Here is a 13,159-nt window from a genome sequence, read left to right as displayed (position 1 = left end):
AAGCATTTGACAATGTGGTTCAAATCAATAATCCAGTGATTTGTTGATTCAATTGAGTTTTATTTTGTATTTAATCCTAACTGAATAGCATAAATTTCTTGGATTAAGATGTTACTTTACAGAAAAACAAGCCTTTTATATTTTCATTCTTGTGCACTGTAAACTTGAGATTGGCTTAGCAAGCCACATTTGAAAGCCAATCATACTATCTGGATATTAAATCTCATATTTATGTAGTTATGCATTAAAAGTAATTTTAGAACATCTATCTAAACATTGAAAGTTGGAAATATAACCTAATTGGTTTAATTGACTTTGTACTATAAGATTTACATTTCATAGTAGCCTAACAAAGTGATATTAAAGTTTTTGGGAGACCTCCTACAGATGCCTGCCCTTGGCTCAAAACAGATATGTTTCCAGGAAACTAGATGTATGACTAACAGAATTCTGCTCTGTGTCTCCCTAATATCTGTTCACTCCTGTCCTTTTTTCTCCTAGAAGGAAATATATGGAACTCCAAGTATTATTATTTCTATTTAGTGTCTGGATGCTTATAAATTTTAAAATTATAGCCTTATTAAAACATATGTCAAATACTTCAGGACTTTTCAAGTACTATTTTGAGACCCTTTAAAGTTTGTCCTTGGTTGTAGGATATATTATAGGCTCCATATAACCTCAGAATGCCTTTAAATTTGTTCTTGGATTACTCTCCAGAAGAATTCCACACCAGGTACCCAGTCCCTTTGATGTTATTTTGGTTCCTTAACCTTTTCAGGCATCACAGACCTCCTAAGTGCTGCAACACCATTCTTTCACCTCTTTTTTGTCTATCCAATGTCAATCTAATCTTCATGTCTCAAGACTTAAGCCATTTTTCTTGTGAAACTTTTTCTGAAGTCTCAGACTAGCTTAGCTGCCCCATTACAAACTCACTCAAAAAAGAGTATATGTTCCTTTATAATATTTATATTCTAATCTTAATTTCTGAATTTATTCTTTTTTAAGGAAGACATTGTTTTTTTTTTAATTTAATTAATTTATTTTAATTGGAAGATAATTACTTTACAATATATGTTTTTGCCATATATCAACATGAATCAGCCATGGCTATACATGATCCCCCTCATCCTGAGCCCTCCTCCTATGTCCCTACCCACCCCATCCCTCTAGGTTGTCCCAGAGAACCGGCTTTGAGTACCCTGCTTCATGCATAGAACTTTCCCGAGTCATCTCTTTTACATATGGTAATATATATGTTTCAATGCTATTCTCTCAAGTCATCTGACCCTTGCCTTCTCTTACATAGTCCAAAAGTCTGTTCTTTACATCTGTGTCTCATTTGCTGCCTTGCATGTAGGATCATCAGTACTGTCATTCTAAATTTAATACATATGCATTAATACACTTTTCTTTCTGATTTCTGGAATCAGTTTCTCTTTCTGATTCACTTCACTCTGTATAATAGGCTCCAGTTTCATCCACCTCATTAGAACTGACTCAAATGTGTTCTTCTTTATAGCTGAGTAATGTTCCATTGTGTATGTTTCACAGCTTCCTTATCCATTCGTCTGCCAATGAACATCTAGGTTGCTTTCATGTCCTAGCTATTGTAAACAGTGCTGCAATGAACACTGGGGTACACGTATCTCTTTCAGTTCTGGTTTCCTCTGTGTGTATGGCCAGCAGTGGGATTGCTGGGTTATACAGCAGTTCTAGATGGGGATGGGGATAGATGGGGAAACAACGAGAAATGATATATCTAACCATATGTAAAATAGATGACCATATGTAAAATAGATGACCAGATGAAACAATGATAGGCTTTTGGGCCATGTGAGAAAAGGCAAGGGTCAGATGATTTCAGAGAATAGCATTGAAACATATATATTACCATATGTAAAATAGATAACTAGTGAAAGATGGATGCATGAAGCAGGGCACTCAAAGTCAGTTCTCTGGGACAACCCAGAGGGATGGGGTTGGGAGGAAAGTGGGAGGAGCATTCAGGATGGGGGAGATAGATAGATAAATGGGGAAACAATGGAAACAGTGACAGGTTTTATTTTGGGGGGCTCTGAAATCACTGCAGATGGTAACTGTAGCCATGAAATTAAAAGGTGCTTGATCCTTGGAAGAAAAGTTATGACCAAACTAGACAGCATATTAAAAAGCAGAGACATTACTTTGCTGGCAAATGTCCATCTAATTAAAGCTATGGTTTTTCCAGTAGTCATGTTTGGATATGAGATTCATACCATCAAGAAAACTGAGCGCCAAAGAGTAGATGCTTTTGAAGTGTGATGTTGGAGAAGACTCTTGAGAGTCCCTTGGACTGCAAGGAGATCCAACCAGTCCGTCCTAAAGGAAAACAGTCCTGAATATTCATTGGAAGGACTGATGCTGAAGCTAAAACTCCAATACTTTGGCCACCTGATCTGAAGAACTGATTCATTTGAAAAGACCCTGATGCTGGGAATGACTGAGGAGGGAGGAGAAGCAAATAACAGAGGATGAGATGGTTGGATGGCATCACCAACTGGATGGCATGAGTTTGAGTAAGCTCCAGGAGTTGGTGATGGACAGGGAGCCCTGGTTTACTGCAGTCCATGGGGCTGCAAAGAGATGGACACGACTGAACAACTGAACTGAACTGAACTGAACTGATGGCAGTTCTATTTCCAGTTTTTATATAAATTTATTGATTTTAATTAGAGGCTTATTACTTTACAATATTGTATTGGTCTTGCCATACATTAGCATGAATCTGCCACAGGTATATATGTGTTCCCCATCCTGAAACCCCCTCCCTACTCCCTCCCGATACCATCCCTCTGGGAATCTCCACCCTGTTCTCCATAGTGGCTGTACTAGTTTTCATTCCCACCACCAGTGTAGCAGGGCTCTCTTTTCTCTACACTCTCTCCAGCATTTATTTGTTTGCAGATTTTTTTGATGGCAGTCATTCTGACTGGTAGCATATTAAAACCTTGGGAGATCATTTTTCAGTGTCTTATCTTTTTGCCTTTTCATACTGTTCATGGGGTTTTCAAGGTAAGAATACTGAAGTGGTTTGCCATTCCCTTCTCCAGTGGACCACATTTTGTCAGAACTCTCCACCATGATCTGTCTATCTTGGGTGGCCCTACATGGCATGGCTCATAGTTTCACTGAGTTAGACAAGCCTGTGGTCCATGTGGTCAGACTGATTAGTTTTCTGTGATTGCGGTTTTCATTCTGTCTGCCTTATGATGGAGAAGGAGAAGAGAGTTATGGAAGCTTCCTGATGGGAGAAACTGATTGAGGGGAAACTGGGTCTCGTTCTGATGTGCGGGGCCATGCTCAGTAAATCTTTAATCCAGTTTTCTGTTGATGGGCAGGGCTGTGTTCCATCCCAGTTATTTGACCTTGAGGACAAACTCTTGTGGAGGTAATTTTAGATAATGTTGACCTCTTTCAAAAGGTCCCATGCAAGCACTGCTACACTCAGTGCCCCCAACCTTCAGCAGGCCACCGCTGACCCATGCCTCCACTGGAGACTCCTGGACATTCACAGGCAAGTCTGGGTCAGTGTTTTCTGGGGTCACTGCTTCTATCTCTTGCATCCTGATACACACACCGTTCTATTTGTGCCTTCCCAGAGTCTATTTCCCAGTCTGGTGTAAGTTCTGGTGGCTCTATGCTGGGGTTGATGGTGACCTCCTCCAACAGGTCTTATGCCATACCCAGGTCTACTGCACCCAGAGCCCCCACCCCTGCAGCAGTCCACAGCTGACATGTACCTGTGCAGGAGACACTCAAACACAGTTCTGTCTCAGTCTTGATGGGGTCTCTGGGTCCTGGAGTGCACCATGTATGTTTGAGCCCTCTGAGCATCTCTGGTGGGTCTGGAGTTTGATTCTAAATGCAGTTCTGCCCCTCCTACCATCTTACTGAGGCTTCTCTGCCCTTGGACATGGGATATCTACTTACAGTCGCTCCAGCCAACTGAACTGATTCTGACCAACATGAGATGACACCTCATTGTGATTTTTGATTTGCATTTATCTAATAATAAGTAATGAGTACTTTTTCATATTTTTATTAGACATCTATATGTCTTCTTTGGAGAAATGTCTCTTTAGTTCTTTGGCCCACTTTTTGCTTGGGTTGTTCGTTTTTCCGCTATTGAGTTGGATGAGCTGATTGTATATTTTGTGCATTTATCTTTAAAACAAATAAATGGGAAAACAATGGAAATAGTGACAAACTTTCTTCTCTTGGGCTCCAAAATCACTGTGGACAGTGACTGCAGTCTTGAAATTAAAAGACACTTGCTCCTTGGAAGAAAAGCCATGACCAATTTAGACAACGTATTAAAGAGCAGAGACATTACTTTGCCAACAAAGGTCTATATAGTCAAAGCTATTGTTTTTCCAGTAGCCATGTATGGATGTGAGCATTGGACCATAAAGAAACCTGAATACCAAAGAATTGATGATTTTTAACTGTGGTGTTGGAGAAGACTCTTGAGAGTCCCTTGGAGTACGAGGAGATCAAACCAGTCAACCCTAAAGGAATTCAACCCTGAATATTCATTGGAAGGACTGTTGCTGAAGCTCCAATATTTTGGCCACCTGATGTAAAGAGCTGACTCATTTGAAAATAATCTGATGCTGGGAAGGATGGAAGGCAGAAGGAGAAGGGGATGACAGAGGAAGAGATGGTTGGATGACATTTCCAATTCAATGGACATGAGTTTGAGCAAGCTCCAGGAGATGGTGAAGGACAGGGAAGCCTGGTGTGCTGTAGTCCATGGAGTTGCAAAAAGTTGGACATGATTGAGCAACAATCTTCAAAAATATGTTGTGAGATAGAATGTTATGTTTGTCAATTCCTTCTTATTTATTTAAACCTGGGAAGAATAGCATGTGTAATTAATTCAGCTGAGAGTAGTTATCTGAATTGGAGAAAAAGTGTCCATGGTTGAAAGGAAAAGAATGCTAAACTCTAGAATTACAAAAACAGGCATGACCCAGAAGAAGGTCTAGTACATAGAAAAGAAATGTTATTAACTCTCCCAAGTATTTTTAGAATTATGTAAATGTCTTACTCCACTTGAGAATGATATTTTCATTGAATGCAAGCTATTTATTTGCCCACTTTAATTGTCCATCTAGACAGATATTTGGTAGCTGCAACATAAAGGTCAAATAACTCCCTAACATGTTTTTCAGCACTTTCAGCAGGTTTCCTGCAAGTTAAATTAAAGTATCAAATAAGAAATTGCAGTATCATTTTTTTCTCCCTAATTATAACAGAACTTTTTTATTACCATTTTGAGTGTTGCTATTTCACTGGCAATCTTGAAGTAGCTACTGCCTGATGCCTCTGGTAGAGGGAAGAAAGGTCATGGCTAACACTGTATTGGCATCTTGCCTTTGTCTAATCACAGCAGGAGCCATTGGTCTATGGAATGTTTAAAGAAAAGAAATTTGTGGCTTATATGATGATTGAGCAACTGTACAATACCCCAGTAGGGGGTTAATTAGAAATGAAAGGGCTTAAAATTTCTCTCAAAGCAGATCTCTTTGGGGAGATCATTTTCAGAAAGCATCTCATTTATGCATCTCTGAAGTGCTTTTTAAAAAACATATTCTTTTAACAAATGGAGAGTCAGCCAAAAATCAGGAGGATCAGAATAAGAAGAGACACATTAATGAATAAGAAGTAACTGTAACAATCCATTAGGAAACCTAGTAATTTCTGTATGTTTAAATAGTGCCATTTGCCTATATTCTACCACTGATATTATAAAATAATACTAATTTTTATGGCAGGCATTTTGTAATTGGTTGTTTCAGTCATTTTTTCTGTTTATATTAAAGGACAAATGGTATTCTTACATTAAATTATGTTCAGAGTAAGAGAGAATTATATAAATTATCTGAGAAGGAGAACCAGTTAATTTTGTCCTACTTGCATCATAAAATGGATGAGATACTGTTGAAACCATGAAAGAAAATGTGATGTTTCAGTGGAGACTCAAATGAATATAGGATCTTCTACTAGCCATAGAGAAAAGAAAAAGAAAACATACATTTACACAGTTTGTTTACACTCTAGTAGCTTATAGTCTAGTAGAAGATATGTAGTAGATTCAAAAATCATAATAAGATAATAGGTGTCTTTTGCTAGGTCCTCGAAAATGTCACCTCCATGATAACCTATGGATAAACCAAAGCCAAATATATTACTTCAGTAGTGGGGAGCCCTTGTATTAACAGTCTTCTGAGGGTCTCAGAAAGGAGACATCAATGGCAATATATTCAGAAGGTTTTGGAGATTTCATTTTTCTCCTTTTTCTTTGAGGAGTCACTTTAGAAATTTATAATTTTAAGTACCTTCTTCTCTTTGAAATGTATATAAATCCTTTTGAAGACTAGATTGGCATTTTGTTGGTGTATAGCCTAGGGATGTCTTTCTCAAAGACTTGAAGATTGTTTCTTTGAAATGTAATCATCAAGAGAGATAGCACCCCTAACTCCCAGTCTCTTCGGGAAGATAGGAGCCTATTTCTGTGGGCATTTCACTCTGAGGTGCTAAACTACTTCCTATCATAAAGATATGATGTTTGTTTGTCTTTTGAATAAAGCTAATTAATTCACACAGATGGAGATCAGCGTAATAAGTCAAAGCTAAAATGAACTATGTGTGATAAATGGTGCTGTCAATTCTCTGACTTGAGGACTACTTACACTTACCTTGAAAACCTGTAAGTAATAGGTCATATCTGCATGCTTGTGTAAAAATGTGAGACTTATTTTTGTCTTTGAAATCTCTTAGCAGATTGCTTGTAATGAACATCACACTCTGGTTTAATTAATGTTTACTCAATACCTCTGTGGAAATAATTTCTAGGTTGGGAGACTGTTTTTAATTCTGCTCCCCAATGCTGTTTGGGACTGGGCAAAATTTGTTCTGTAATAATTGAGGATTGGTGGGCAAAGGGAGAGAAAGGTTTTAAGTGAATCTTGAAAAGTAAAGATTTATTTGTTCGGCTAAATAGAGCATTATTATTCTGAGGAGGAGCTATGGGTAAGTAGACTCATCCATTGTTCAGATAAACAGATATTTAGTAAGTTCCTAAAGAAATGAATAAAGTTACTATAACTTCATTTCCATGGATAATTTTTTTCTGGAGTATTCAATTCATGTTAATTGCAGGCAATAGAATATTAAATTCATGTCAGTGTAAAAAACAAGCTGTGGGGCTGTAAATGGTTTTAATTCTCATGTGAAACTTGCCATTTCAATAATATAAGCCAACTGTTGTTGGTGTTCAGAGTAAAGAGGCATCATATTTTAGTTGTGACAAGAGAAGGCATGTTCATGATTCTTGAAACTCATGATTGCTTGAAGACAAGAAAGAATTTCAATATAAGGGCATGAGTAGCAAAGATGTTCTAGCTAGGATTGATTGAATAGGATAAGGAACTATCATCTTGGGAAAAGGAAGGGAACCTGAATATGTAGCTCCATTGATAAGTGGCCAGATGAGGCTGAAAGAAAAATAGGGGAGAGATTCAGAGGAACTGAGTGTTGACGTTAGGTTTCTATTTGGTAGGAATCAGGAAAAGAAAATCAAATTCATCACTGAATTAATAAAGACATATCAATGCAGTGATATCTCTAGAGAAAATATGACAGCTAGAATGTTTTAGAAACAAGATATATTATTATTATTTACTTTAATTATCCAGTATCAAAAGATGTCTGGGGACTTCCCTGGCAGTCCAGCAGTTAAGACTGCCTTCCATTTCAGGGCATGCAGGTTTGATCCATGGTTCATGCCTCCTGACCAAAAAATAAACATAAAACAGAAGCAATAGTGTAACAAATTCAATAAAATGACCTGCATTGAAAAAAAATCTTTTAAAAAGAGCAGTCATTAAAAAACAAAAACATTTAAAAAAGTATCTGGAGCAGTTGGTTCAAGGGTTATATTGAATGTAACTGAACTTCCTAACCATTCTAGGTCATCTTCATAGTATTCTCGTGTTCACAACAATCCTATAGATCAGGCATCACATACTCACGCAACCAGGTCCAATCTAAGAAATAAAAAGATGATTTTCTCTTAGTCATTTTTTTTTCTTTCTTTTTAATCACAAAGATATATACCTTTCAGGAAATCCTCCAGAAGACTTTAGATAAGATCAGAATGGACAAGATTAGGAAACATACTCAGAATCTTGTTGCAAGGAAGGAATATGAAAGTAGGTGGAAAGAAAGAAGAGGAAAAAATTACTCCCATACAGTTTTCAATTTACATTGTATAAAGTTTCAAAAATGAAAAAAGATCACTTTTGCCTCTAGAACTGACACAAGTGATAGATAATTTAATGGTACAGTTAAAATAAGACAGAAACAAATGATAATGAATACATAAAATTTCAGGAGACTCTTGATACTAGGTTAACTATTTAGAAAACAATCATTCCAGAACACCAAAGTAATTAATTGTGAAAAAAATGAAACTATAAACTAGACATGAGAATGTTTTCTTTTACTTTGAGATAAGATTATATCAAAGCATAAAAGCAATAGTGCAAAGGAAAAGAGATCATAAATAAAAAGTATTGAGTACAAACTTCATGACAAAAATAAAGCATCAGAAAAAATTGTAGAAGAAAATATTTTTGAAATATTTGTCTTTTATGAATGCTTATGCATGATTACTAATTTAGAAAGTTTTTCCTGGATTATTTTTAAAACACATATAAATAATCCCTAAATGGGTCAAGAGCAGAAAGAGAAAAATAATATAAAGAAAAAACTGTCAGAAGAAAGTTAGTAATAATCAAGAATTACAAATTTGAGCATAGTAGTACTTCCTACCATGTCAAAAAAGGATAAAAATGAGTATATAAGAGATGTTAAGAATGTTGGAAAATTAGTCTTTCATATTTCATTGGATGAAGCAAGTGATGAAAACATGTCTTATTTGTAAAAGATGATTTGGTAATATATATATATATATATATATATATATATATCAAGATATAAAAATCTGTTTTTGAGAGTATTATAGACTATAGATACTGAGTAATCCTGTTATGAAAGTACTGTTTTGTATGCATGATATATAGTAACCTGTGTCATTTGGATAAGCCTATGGAGTAGGAATCATCATTAATCTTTTCTACAGATGAGAAAACTACAGCCCTGTGGGATCAAATAAGCTCAGGGATACAGCTGATAAGGCTTCAGGGCAGATTTCAAAACTGGTGTCTGTCTCAACAGGTCACACACATAAATATCACATATCTTGTTTCTCTCCTTTCAATAATCTTATGTAAAGAAACATAGAAGAGGAACTAAAGAGCCTCTTGATGAAAGTGAAAGAGGAGAGTGAAAAAGTTGGCTTAAAACTCAACATTCAGAAAACAAAGACCATGGCATCTGGTCCCATCACTTCATGGCAAATATACGGGGAAATAATAAAAGCAGTAAGAAACTTTATTTTGGGGTGCTCCAAAATCACTGCAAATGATGACTGCAGCCATGACTGCAAGCATCAAAAGACGCTTGCTCCCTGGAAGAAAAGCTATGACCAAACCAGACAGCATATTAAAAAGCAGAAACATTACTTTGCCAACAAAGGTCCGTCTAGTCAAAGCTATGATTTTTCCAGTATTCACATATGTATGTGAGAGTTGGAGCTTAAAGAAAGCTGAGGGGCAAAGAATTGATGCTTCTAAACTGTGGTGTTGAAGAAGACACTTGAGAGTTCCTTAGAACTGCAAGGAGATTCAACCGGTCCATCCTAAAGGAGATCAGTCTTGAATATTCATTTGAAGGACTGATCCCAAAGCTAAAATTCCAATACTTTGGCCACCTGATGCGAAGAACTGACTCAGTGGAAAAGACTCTGATTCTGGGAAAGGTTGAAGGCAGGAGGAGAAGGGGAAGACAGAATTAGATGATTGGATGGTATCACTGACTCGATGGACAAGAGTTTGAGTAAGCTCTGGGAGTTGGTGATGGACAAAGAAGCCTGGAATGCTGCAATCCATGGGATCACAAAGAATCAGACACAACTGAGGGACTGAACTGAACTGAGCATAAAGAAATAGAGGAATTATAAAGGTGTATGTCAATACATTTTCATAAATACTTTTTAAGTAGTTACAACTTTCAGATGAAGTAAGCATCCAAACACGAATTTTGCTAAAAATGTTTGCATTTCTCAAAATTGGCAGTGATGATTTTTTGCTTCTGGTGGGCAATTAGACACACTCATATTCTTTACTTTAGAGATTTTTAAGTAAATGACAAAATTCATGTTCTGAAAATGTCTCATCTGTAGCTATTTTATTTTAATTTGAGTAACAGTTTGGTGAATTCTTAACAGGATCTGGAGAAGCATGGATTTCTGGGACAGAGGACGTAGGTAGGATGGAGTGTAGGATTGCTTGCAGACTGTCTTACTTTCCACCTTCTTCCTATCTCCCATAAAGAAAGTGAAAGTGTTGGTTGCTCAGTCGTGTCCAACTCAACCTCATGAACTGAATCCCACAAGACTCCTCTGTCCATGGAATTCTCCAGGCAACAATACTGGAGTGGGTTGTCATTCCCTTCTCCAGGGGATCTTCCCAACCCAGGGGTCAAACCCAGGTCTCCTGCATTGCAGCTGGATTCTTTACCATCTGAGCCACCCTGTTTCCCATTGAAAGCCAAAACATTCCCTTGCAAAGTGCTATGTTTGTGCTTTTTTCTATTCAGAACGTATGTTGTCATGTAGTCATTTCAAGTAGCGATCATGGACTGAGCCTGTTTTCTGCCTAGTCTGTTCATTAGTCTCTGTGTTAACTTTACCTTCTCTTAGGAAGGGATAGATGGTATAAATATAGATAGATAGATAGATAGATAGATAGATAGATACGCCATATAGCTCGTAATGGCTACAGAGGTGGAGGGTTCAGCCCTTGAGGTCATAAAGGAGCTAGGATGGCTTCTACCCAGCACCAGACTTCTGAAACAGGGAAACTGGGAACATGTCAGGAGTGTCTGAAATTGCCTGGACCAGCCAGAGGATATAGGCTCTGAGGATGAGCTAAAGGAGAGAGATCAGTTAAATGAAAGCATGAACTATGGGGTGGTTGGACCATATGCCCTTAGCATGGAGTGTTGTGAGAAACTTGAAATCTCAGAAACTACTGTGGACAGAGGGCCAGAAAAATTCTAGCCGGGATGTTTTGAGTTACATTAGTACTTGTTATAGGGACATATGAAAGGTTTTTCAGAAATGAAAAGTAACAGAAACAAAAACCCAGAAAATGTTTGCCATGAAGGTGCTTAAGAAGACAATGAGAGTAACAACAACAAAAAAAAGGTGCTAAAGATACAGCTCATAAAAAAATCCCAGGATGGAATATTCTGGAGAAAGTAAAGTATGCCTTCATTGTGGATTTAATTTATGCTTTTCTGACTGGTGGAGAATTCTACTTCATCCTTGAGTATCTCAGCAGAGGAGAATTATTTATGCAGTGGGATTTTCCAGGCAAGAGTACTAGAGTGGGGAGCCATTGCCTTCTCATGGTGGTTAGTATATGACTATATGTATTCATTAAACTAATAGAAGGTAAATTTTACTGTATATAAATTATATCTCAATAAACGCAACTCCATCCTTTCCTTCTCCAAAAACATGTTGGGCATGGATATGGAACAAAGTGAACTCTCATATACTCTAGTGAGAGTGTAATAGGTGAAAACAATTTGGGGGAAAAAAAAAAAAGAAAAAAAAAAGGAAATATTTATGTAACACACAACCTGCTTTACTTGCAGAAATCCCATGGCTTTTGGACATTTACATCAAAAAGTGACTATCTACAGACACCTGAAGCCAGAGAAATACTTATTCACAAGGTCATGGCAACTAAGAATTTGAACTGTTCAATTAATGTATTCATGGTGGAACAGTCACAGACACATTAGTAGTATAGACAAACAGCAGTATAGGTGACCCCTGAAATATTGATGAGAAGTGGCCATAGTAGAGCCGGGGATTAGTGGAGTTGGGGAGTATTAATATAGGACATGTTGACTGGAGCACCTCCTTAACTTGGGAGAAGAAAAAGATATGTCCTCCAGTGTAAACTCAATTTGCCTTCTTACCTCACACAAGAAGCCAGAGATCTGATTAAAAAGCCATTGAAAAGAAATGCTGCTTCTTGTCTTGGAGCTGGTCTTGGAGATGCTAGAGAAGTTCAAGTTCATCCATTCTTCATATGCATTAACTGGGCAAGAATTGCTGACTGTAAGGAGGAGCTCCACCCCCCCCCCCACCCTATCCCACCCCATCCCACCCCAGTGCACCCCCACCCCCTGCCTTTAAATTGCTGTTGCAATCTGAAGAGGATGTGAATCAAAGTTTACACACTGAACACCTACCTGTTGACAGCCCAGGTGACTCCGAGTTCAGTGAGATTGCCAGCCACCTGGAAATGAGGCATGTTTTGCATATGTGGCTCCATCTGTCCTTGAAAACATGGAAGAAAATTTTCCTCTGAATTAAAAATCCAGACACCTTGAAGCATTGGCAACCCATGGACACCTATCTGCCCCATCAAATTTCTGGGGATTTGGAGGGAAGACGTGCTACATCTAGCATGGCAAATCCTCAGCCGCCTGTGGAATAGTCAATAGAAACAAGTAGAATAGAGCAGATGAGTGTGACCACCAGTGAGGAACCACCACTTCCAAAATGACCTCCAAACTGCCACACATTACAAAACCAAGTTTTTCCCATGATATACAAACAACCAGAGTGCCAGGGGCCAGCGTGAGGAACTCCGCCCATGGCAAAGGTCATGAGGAAGGAGGCTTGGCATACGCAAAGGCGTGATCAAGCCTCAGGAAACCCACTGTTCCCGAGCATCTAACCCCAAAACCAGAGTCGGTTTTATGCTCTCACTTACACCTCTGACTTTACGGGGGGCTCTCCCCCATAACCGTTTCTCTCGGAGAAGGAGTAAACGTGCAGCTCCAAGGCGATAAAAATTCTTGGGCATGACAAGAGTGTTTCAGCTTACAGACTCCTCTGAAGGTTATCTAGCCTGCCTGTATAGGTTCATCCGGCCACATGTGATTGTTTACAGCCTCCCAATCT

General features: G+C 38.0%; 2 pseudogenes; both read left to right on the top strand.

The window, feature by feature from the left end:
- Positions 1–11,601, top strand: part of LOC138440223 (ribosomal protein S6 kinase beta-1 pseudogene) — a 60,649-nt pseudogene extending 49,048 nt beyond the window's left edge.
- A 94-nt stretch (positions 11,602–11,695) lies between these two features.
- Positions 11,696–12,582, top strand: LOC138440174 (ribosomal protein S6 kinase beta-1-like; annotated as a pseudogene).
- The last annotated feature ends 577 nt before the right edge of the window (positions 12,583–13,159 follow it).

Source organism: Ovis canadensis, chromosome 1 (genome assembly GCF_042477335.2).
Source record: "Ovis canadensis isolate MfBH-ARS-UI-01 breed Bighorn chromosome 1, ARS-UI_OviCan_v2, whole genome shotgun sequence".
NCBI lineage: Eukaryota > Metazoa > Chordata > Mammalia > Artiodactyla > Bovidae > Ovis > Ovis canadensis.
This window is presented reverse-complemented; position numbering and strand designations above follow the sequence as displayed.